The 10,283-nt window shown below is 43.6% G+C and overlaps 1 long non-coding RNA gene across 1 annotated transcript; it reads right to left on the bottom strand.

The window, feature by feature from the left end:
- Positions 1-1,772: 1,772 nt before the first annotated feature.
- On the bottom strand, positions 1,773-3,471 carry LOC125523043. Its single transcript, XR_007290088.1, has 2 exons — positions 3,000-3,471; positions 1,773-2,269 (listed from the first exon to the last, which is right to left on the bottom strand). It is a non-coding gene; the product is annotated as an uncharacterized LOC125523043 (long non-coding RNA).
- Between the last annotated feature and the right edge of the window lie 6,812 nt (positions 3,472-10,283).

Below are 10,283 nucleotides of genomic sequence, written 5' to 3'. Positions count from 1 at the left end.
ACTTTCTGATAGACATCGAGCCGCTCCATTTTCAAATTTGAGCTTCTAGGTTTATTTTAACACCTTCTTTGGGTTTGTAACAAGCATTGAACTTCTTCATCTTTTTAATTTGAACTTCTTATTTTAGATTTTATTTTTTTAACTTTATCATCTTGGTTTTGTACTAAAAATTGAACTTCTCGGTTATCTAAATTTGAACGTCTAGGTTTTTTATATAACCCCTTTATTATTAAAAAGTTGAACTTCTTTGTATTTTTAATTTGACTTTCTTTGGTTTTGTAATAAACATTGAACTATGTTTGTGAAATTTGAACCTCTAATTTCTTTTGGAAAAATGGAAAATGCTTTCTTTAAATAAATTTTTGAACTAATAAGTCTTTTTATTTTTTTCCTTATTTCTTAATTTTAACTTCTTCATTTTATTATTTTGTAATGAGAAAACATCTAAGTTTTTTTAACCTTCGAGCCTCTCTTTTTTTACTTTGAATTTTTTAGAAAAATATGGTTTTAAATAAGCAAACAATTTTCTAGGTTTTTTAATTTGAACTTCTAGGTTTTTGACCTTCTCGGTTATTTTGAATTGAACTTCTAGGGTTTTCAAATTTGAACTTCTATGTTTTTTTGACCCTCTCGGTTATTTCAAAATTTCTAGTTTTTATAAATCCATTTTTACATACTTTTGTTGAACTGCTCTGTTATTTTGAGTTGGCCTTCTCTCTTATTTTTTAGAAACGAGGAAAATCTAACTTTAAAAAAATGGTTATTTTTTTTTATGAATGAGAAAAGTCCAAATTTTTATTGAGCATCCAACTGCTTTGTTATTTTAAATTGACCTGATTGGTTTTATTTTTTAGGAAGAGGAAAAATCTATTTCTTTATATAAACATTACACTAATGTGTTATTTAAATTTGAAATTATTAATTTTATATTTTATAAACCAAAAATTGGATTACTTTTAAATTTATATTTTTCTCATTGTAAATATTATTTTCCGTATGTTTGAACCAAAAATATCTAAGTTTTTTGCATTTATACTGGTCATATGAGCAAACACCGAAAAGAGCGCAATCATTTTTTCATGAATTGCTATGTTATCACTGCCCATGAACTTTCCCCCTTTTTCTTCTTAACGTGATGTCTACTCTTTGAAACGAGTACTTTCTCCATTGTAATTGAACTTCGAGTGCATTTTTTTTATAAAACACCTTTTTATTAAGTTTACTCTCTTTTTATTTAGATCAACCTTTTCTCTTGTAGCTAGACATAAACTTTTTTTTCGTTTGCACTTGAACTATCGAGGCAACATACAAAATGAAACATATGAAGCCTCTACCAAATGAAACATACAAAATATAAATAAACAATGACACTTTTCTCCACAAACCAAATTTTTCTTAACTTGGTCTATGCTATAGAGGGTTTTTAGGGGAGGGATTAGATGATTTGGTCGTCAGTACAAAGGAAAGAGGAGGGATTTGAGAGCGACTCCCGTGGACAGTTGCTCGTGAGGGAATCGACCTCCCAGACTATACATTGTTTTTTAATTACTACAATCTTCAAACTAGAGTCACATTGGACTGCACAATTACGTACAATTGTACAGGAAGTGTTATGCATTTAGATAGGATATAATTTACAACAATCACGTACAATGCATCAAACTTCAACCTGGACTCGCATTGGACAGCAAAACTAAATTTTTGTGATGACTTAAAACCAAATTTATCTGTTCACATCGACAATGTCAAATTCTTTAATTACACAGGGTGTGTAGCAGCCAGTGGCACACAAACACAAACACCATGTGGGCACAAGACGACACACACTACTTCTCATTCTATAATTACTGAACGTCACCAATACAAATGTCTGAACTTCGACAACCATCAACTAATTTTGCCCAATTGAAAATGCTTCTTTTACACAAATTGCTGTAGTGCACCCACGCACATAGCACGCATGCACACATCCATGGTAGAGAAAGCCGGACGGGAAAAGAATAAGAGTATGAGTTCATTGAAAAAATCTTGTTCCTTGCATCATGCGTTTTTTCAGTAATGAAACAGCCTGCATGGTCCTTTGCCACCAGACAATAGCATTATCTGAACTTTAACCCCCAGCCAATTCAAAGTGCAGCCCCCTCGGCACCACACCCATCATGCCGGACAGACGCACGCCACACCCTGCCGTCGTCGGCGTTGCATGCCTATTGGAGCGACACTGCTGCATGTCGCACTCCATCTGTAGCTTCAACGGTTGAAATGGAAGCTGCGGGGGAAGGAAACGAAGCACCATAAGCTAGCTATAACGAAGGTAAAGAAGTAGCAGCAGAGGCTGCAGGTGCAAGGGGAGGGGTGTATTGCCAGAAAAATTGAGATGGCGGTCTAAGAAACTGACACCATGGTGTATCAAAACATGCTATTTGTTATTTTCCAAAGTATCCGAGTTTGTAAAGTCTGGCACTGATTCAGGGAGATGCATCATCATACAGAATATATAGAGAACTGAATACTTGGGAAAACAAATTGAAGTATCTGCAGGGAGAAATCAACTTGAACCGGTAATACATCCAAACCATTCATCCCTTTTCATATAATTTCACACGGATGCAGAGTATACTGATCAGAATGTGTTTTTTTAGTACGCACATGAGAGTATAAGCGTCAGATGATGGAATGTTGGTCACGGAAATTTTCTAATAATCTATGAAGTAGCTAAGAAATGAAAAACATGGAAAAAACACTCTGAATGTACTAAACAAATACTGCACATCCTGAACCTTAATCCACATTCATTCTGAACTTCACCAGTACCGTGCAAAATTGGATGAGTTGGTTTCTCATTGTGGCACCGCTAGAAGCCAAGGCGCACAAATATGGAACGGGAGCAGGACACGCCGACAGTTCTACTACTCCATGCAACAGAGTTCAATCATCTAAGAGCGGAGTTGGAAGCAACAGGAGGAGGAAGGTCAGTACGCGTTAGCAGAGAAGGTCACCTGTGGACATGTACATGGCCGGTGGACGACGGGGGAGAGGTGGTGTCCTGCCGTGGACGGAACCAAGCGGAGGCAGGGATTCCGCCTCGGGACGGCCTCTCTGTCGCTGCTCCTGGTCTCCACCAAGCAAACACCGACGGCGGGTGCTTGAGGGGTGGTCGTCTAGCCTGGTTGGCTCGCATGGGGAAGCCGGCGGGGCTGGATTGAGCGGGGCCGCGGGAGGAGGCTAACGGGGCGGCCCAACCAGGAGGTGGAGTCCCGATGGCGCATCTGCCGCGGAGGGAGATGGGGGCGGCAGCGCTTCTACCGCCGGAGGGAGGTGGGGGCGGCGGCGAGCTGGGGAAGGTGGGCCGACGGCGCGCTGGGGAAGGTGCACGGGCGGCGGCGCGTCGGGGAAGGCAGGCGGGTGGCGTGCTGGGCAGGGCAGGCCGGCGGCCAGATCGGGGACGTTGGGGGTAAGGTGCGGCGTGGCTTTTTTTCTCCTCATTGGGCCTGTTCGGGAACGTCCATCGGGCCCTATATAGGGGGCGGCGTGATCAGAATAGTTATTCTGATCCTAGGATCAAAATAGTACTACTCGAGTAGCACTATTTTGATCTTAGGATCAGAATAACTATTCGTGGTGAGGAATAGTTATTATTCACTCCCCTCTATTTTACCATTAATGCATTATAATTTTACGTTTCGTAAGTTTTGCCTTATTTTCGACGCAAAAAGAGACCGTAAGAAAATATATAATCGCTGTAAAAAATATTTTATATTATGTAAAATTACAAACGTAAAAACATAGTCTAAAATACACATAAACTGCAAATTTTCTTGTCTTATGACCTATATTTTTATTTTCTTATGTCAAATTTTACGTAGTAAATCAATAGAAATGTAACTATTTGAATTCCAAACGTAATTTAATTTTGAAATGATTGTAAGATTACCTCGGGTGAAGAATAACTTATTTTGCACCCTGGATGATGAATAATAACACTATATACATATATATATATATATATATATATATATATATACACAACCCGTCTATTCTGATAATATTATCAAAATAGTTATTCTGATAACACTTCCGCACTGTACGCTCAATGCAAGTGCACGTCATTGTTTGAACAAGCGTGCTGCAGTACTGAGGTGAGTGAACTTCCCGTGGCAAAAAACTGCACGCAGTGTTTTTTCTGGTACTATTTTCGCTCTAGTTTTTTAACCGTTTGTTGGAACAAGGCGTGTAATATATCGTTGAAAAGCTATGGATTAGACGCAACTTCGCCATGTTGAACACTTTTTGAAATTCCTCACGGTTTAAGAGCAGTTTTGAAAATGGTGCGGCCCACAACGAGTGGCAGCGAGCATTTTTCGCATTTTTTTCTAAACCGCTCGTCAGAATGAAGCACATGATACACCATTGGATAGATATTGTCGAGGCGCATCTTTTTCATGTATATTTCTTTCTCTATTTCGTTACGGTCTAAGAGCAGTTTCAAATTTACTAAATCGCGAAATTCTGTTTTTCAATTTTTTTTCAAATTTTCGGGACTGTTTTCGCTCTAGTTTTTTAACCGTTTGTCGAAACGAGGCGTGTAATATGTCGTTGGAAAGCTATGGACAAGGCGCAACTTTCACATGTAGAAATGGTTTTGAGATTCCTTATATTTTTAACTTAATTTTGAAAATCGTGTGGCAGACGACAAATGGTAGCGGCCGTTTTTCGCGATTTTTTTACAAACCGGTCGTTGAAATGATTCAAAAAATATTTCGTTGGAAAGATATCGACGAGACGCAACTTTTCATATAGAACACTCTCTCTAATTCCTTACTGTTTAAGAGCAGTTTTAAATTTACCGAAATACGGACACTCTGTTTTTCGCAACACCCAAATCGGCGTGGGTACTTCATCCGACTGAAAACCGCACTGCATCGGACGGAAAACCGCACTGCATCAGACGGGCAAGAGAACTGCATGGTTTTTTTTTATTCGAACGTATTTTTTTAAGGACGAGAAAGTAGAGTGCACTTCACATCGGGTGTAAATGAACCACAACACTATCAAGAAGTGAACCACATTACTTTTTTTCGCTTCCGTAACAATTTTTTTGCATTACAGAATGAACAACATCATACGGTCGACCGCACTGCTTCAGAATGAAAACCGCACTGCATTGGACGGGCAAGCGAGCTACATAATTTCATTTGTCGGACGTTATTTTTCTCATACGAGTTTTTTTGTCATTTTTTTAACTTTTTTTATGAACGAGAGTGGATCGCAGAGACTAGGGCAAGCGAACCACATCATATATCGAAGTGGACTGCATTACCATCTTGTTGTTTGCTAAAATTTTCACACTTTCATGTTAGGTGCAAGTGAACAACATCACTCTTGGAAGTGAACCAGAGGACAAAATGCACTGCATGACCAAGTTTTGAAACACAGAAACACATCAACAAAACAGAGTGCACTCTCTTATATGCAAAATAAATGTGCCTCTGTGACATCGAGGGAAGGCAAGCGTACTTAATTTGTTTTCTCTTTGCATTGCAAACACATAGAATTCGCGTCACATGGATACATTGAAAAATGCAATTACAAAGAGAGAGAGAGTCCCAATCGAACTCCACGAAACTCTGAACAAACTGCACGCAGGAGAGCGAGTCCACTGCGAGAGAGCAAACTACGTCTTGAGTTTATTTTTTTATAATTGGTTTCTCCTCCATTTTTCTGCATTATAGAACATAGTGGACTAATCTGTGTCTTTCGTTTGAGCTCACACCGAAGTGCACACACGCATTGCAAAAGAAACTTTAACATGTGAACTACAAAAAGAAGAAAAGTGGGCTGCAACACTTGGTCGTCGGGGAGCTCGCGATCGAACGGGATCAATGGATTGGTACAGGGACAAGGTTGAGATGGCCATGGCGCCACCTGCAGGGCAGAAGCGAGATGTGAGGGAGAGGTGAGGAGGAAGTAGGAAAGGAGAGAGAGGAGGGCGCTCACCTTCGGTGTTGTTGTGTTGTTCCCGTCCGGCGGAGGCGACGCCTGGAGATGGAATCCCGGCTCCCCCCTGATCTGCACGTGGTGAGCGCTGGACTGCGTGCCGCATGGGGCCGCACCGCATCTGTGAGGAGGGTCGGACGCGGGTGGGCACGAGAAGATGGCCCTGGAGAGGAACCAAACTGCATGCCAGCCCTACTCACCCGAGCACTACATGCGTAGCACCGCCGGACAGCATGCACAAGATAGCACCACAGATTTTTGACTCATGCCGTGGACCGCAAGGTGTGCACCCGCGCACTGCATCACGCGCGTGGCGGCCATTACCTCATTGCCGGGCAGAAGGAGGCGGCGGTCAACATAGCCGTGTTTGCAGGAGGCCATCGGGGTGCGAGGTTGGACCCCCTGATTTGGAGCTCGGGCACCGGCGGCAGGGTTTGGAGGCGTGTGGAGGATTGCAGTAGCAGGATTTGCAGCGTAGCGGCAAGAACTTGTGCTTGGGCGGCCGACGAGGAACGGATCTAGCCGGACTTGGCTCGGGGGAGGCACGGGACTGGGAGGATCTGGCTCGGGGAGGCGTTGGACCCACGGAGGCGCGGCCAGTCGTCAGGGGCGCCGTGGGGGCTACGCCGCAGAGGAAGAGCAGGTGGTGCCTCCAGCGGGAAGGCCAGAGCAGACACGGGAGGAGGGAGGTGGAGGAGGATCCCGCCCGATCTGGTGGTTGCTGGGATGTCACCGGTCGCCGAGAGGTCGTCGCGGGGAAAGAAGGTGGGGTGCGGTGGGAGGGTGGGGGGCAGCGAGGAAGAAGGTGGGGGAGCGGGGGTTTGTCAGATGTAACGTTATTCATCCTGAATGATGGGACGTATGACGCCCATTTAGTTAGATATTGGAGATAATCTCAAACTTAGATTGTGATCCACTTGTTAGTTAGAACATCTACGGACTTGACAAATCCGTCCCACCATACGTCTGTGAGCGTGTCCTGGCACATCTGTGGACAGCGCCCGCCAGCCCTTCATATGGGGTGCCGCACATCCACATATCTGAAATGCCGAGCCTCAAATCCATACAAGTCATGCACGTCGATCATACGATACAAATTGTCCAAATTCAATAGTTTGAAACAAAATAGAGTAAATCATAGTTCAACAATCCGGACATGCCGAAATGAAATAAATGCTCGTTTGCTAGCTGGATGGATGGGGTGCGGGGTTCGGGGTGCAGCAGCGCGGGACAACTCCTCGTCCATGAGGATGGGGAGCGAGAGTGGCGGACGGCGAGGGCTCAGGCGCAGGATGGATTTGGTGCAACTTGATGTGCGATAGGGCTGTCGGGTACGATGTGGTGGACGCGCCCGGGCGCCCTCATATCCACCCTGTTTGGGCTGGATATATCAGCCCGGTCATTTGAGGCCCGTTTAAGAAACTCGTCTGAATCGAATTTTTATGACCAGTTAATGACCAAGCCGTCTGTCCGGCTGCCTGAGGCGGGTTTAGAGTTCAGTACAGAGGGTGTAAATTATAAGAATCATGGCGGTGGGTAGTTGGATAATGCGACCAAGATAAGATTCCAACAGGACATGTCCCCACATGCATGTATGTGCCATATCCATAACAATAAGCTACGCGTGAAGGGCGAGTTACCGTGATGTCCACGTGTCCGGGGTCTGCGCACGACCCCCTTCCCTCGCCGCCGCCGCCCCCTGTCCTCACCCTTGATTCTCCTCGCGCCTCCCTTTCCTCCCACCACGCACGCCACCTCCTTTCTCCTCTTTTCTCTCATCTACTGCGGCGGAGACTGGAGGCGCTGGGGTGGCTGGGCGTACTGGGGGTGGGGGAGCTTCCAGTAGATGGTGTGAGGGCCTCGGCCTCTTGGCGGCGCACAACGTACCCCGTGGAGAGGTCGTCGTTGAGGTGCCCAAGAATCTATGGATGGATGCAAGCGCCGTCGCCGACTCCGGCCTCGGCCGCGTCTGTGGCAGCGGTGAGGACCTCCACCACGGGTCTCCGTCTTGCTGCTCATCCTTCGGGAGGCTGTGCGCAGGGGAGGTGAACCCCATGAAAGCTGTTGGGGCTACAACAGCCGAGGCGCGGAAGGGGAGTGCAGAAAGAGAGCACTTCGGCGCCCCGGAGGCGGCGGCGCCGTAGCAGCCAGCTAGAGGCGGCCTCTCCATCTGAGAAGAGATGGGCAGAGTAAGTTGGATATGTGCTTGCTTCGCAATGAAACTCTCCTCACGGCTTCAGCAACAAAGAATGGCCAACTAGAATACTTGTTCTTCGTGTATTTTGGCGCTGCCTTGTGGGAAGTTTGAAATTCAGGGTGCCGATTCGCAGGCGTTTGTCGGTTTAGTGTGCAAGGTAAGTTATTGACGAGGTCTATTCTGAGCATGTGTTTGTTTCATCACTATATGGAATGCAGCAAAACTGGGGCCTGAATTTTGATGGTGAATGCAGGTTTTCTGGCCCCTAGATGATGATTGATACGAGGGTTCCATCACGGCCTACATGGAACTAACCAAGAATTATGTATGCTTTCTATATCGCTGGTTCTTATTTTTCTTATTCATGAAAAATTATTGTGGCTGAGTGGATTATCCTCGGTTGAATTTGATAATCTTTTCTGCATTTTCATTAGTAAAAGGCTTGTTATGTACCATTCTATTTTCCATGTAATGTCTGCACTATGAAGAGTGCCATGTGAAATAGTTGATATCTAAAGCTAAGAAAACTGCAGGTGAAGTACGAAGATCTTACCCTATCTAATGAAAGGATAAAATTTTCCATTTCATCTGAGGAAATGAAGTGCATGAACCTGAAATTTGGAACATCTAACCCAGATAAGAAGGGATACGATGAGCTACTTGCACTTGCTGTCAGCTTTCATGACTACCAAGGTCTTGATCCAGATGATCTATTGTGGGCTAAAATAATAGGTACTCATATGTCTTTTCCTTATGAGTGCTGATGCTTCTAGCTGTTAACTGCGATTAGATGCCAATGGTCCTTTCTGTTTATTCTTTCTGTCATCACACGTTTTATTGCATTGTTTGTAGTCATTGTCCAGATCACTTTCAACTTTGTGTGATAAGAGTTAGTATTGTAACTATCAGGTAGCTCAATAATTAGTTGACACTAAAATAAGTTGGTATATACGATGGAGAAGTACTGAATCTCTTAAAGCATAAAGCCATAAAAATCAACATGCACTGAGGCCCAGGAACAAAGTAAAAATGTTGTAATTTCAATAGGTTAATTTAGTTTTGGTAGGGGTGCGTAGGTATAAACAACGCACCATCTTTTCCAAAAAAGACATGGACCGTTCTACATCCAGTATATTGACATTTAGTTGCTCTCTTGTTTCTGAACATTTTTGAACCAGCTGAGAAGTACTCAAAATCTTAAAGCATAAAGTCATGAACATCCTAGGCACAGAATAATCATGCAGTGAAGATACTTTATTACAAACCACGTATGGTATGACACCAACACCAAATCCTTGAAGCAGTCGTCCCATGTAGAGAAGTGATGAGTCCTCTGGATTAAACATCAATTAGTAAGCATGAAGCTCGTATCGCCGTGAGAAGAAAAAAGGCAGAAAATAAGCTTGGGAAACATGTGGGTGCATCATGCCATACATTCATGAAGGAGATGGTGAGCCAACCGATGATGTTCTGAATCACCACCATCGTTAATGACTGAAAATTCAGTAGACATGTCCATTACGCTGTTATTAGAGTATAAAAGAATAAAACTTTAGTGTAGTCAAGAATTAATTTGTTGCAACTTGCAAGCATATGACATGAACAAAATACTGATTTTTTTCAGAAAAATTCTTCACCTACACATTTTTTGCAAGACCAATTTCTCTTCTCTGATTATCATATCAAATGCCAGACGCAACCTATTAAATAACTTATGAGATTCGAGACTAATACAAGGTCAACTCCTAATTTTCATTCGGAGGGAGGGAAGGGTCAAGATTTTGTCACCCCTTTCCGGCCAATGTGCTCGGCCATCTGGCCGCTGGCGATGGCCCTGCCCATGGCGCCAATATGGACAGCGAGCCAAACGACATGAACTGCATCACGCGCAGGCACGAAGTTACTCAACATCTTTAGTCCAAGAAGAAGTCGAAACAGAGAAAGCATAGAGGCTCCAGGCACAACCCTCTCATAGTTTTCAAAATTTTTTCTTATGTTTTCAAATTTTTGATAAATTATTTGCAGTTCCATCTGCTTCTCATAGTTTCTGCAATCTTCAAATTCAACCTGTGTTAGAGGCTACAGTTCT

Source organism: Triticum urartu, chromosome 7, assembly GCF_003073215.2.
Source record: "Triticum urartu cultivar G1812 chromosome 7, Tu2.1, whole genome shotgun sequence".
Lineage (NCBI taxonomy): Eukaryota > Viridiplantae > Streptophyta > Magnoliopsida > Poales > Poaceae > Triticum > Triticum urartu.
This window is presented reverse-complemented; position numbering and strand designations above follow the sequence as displayed.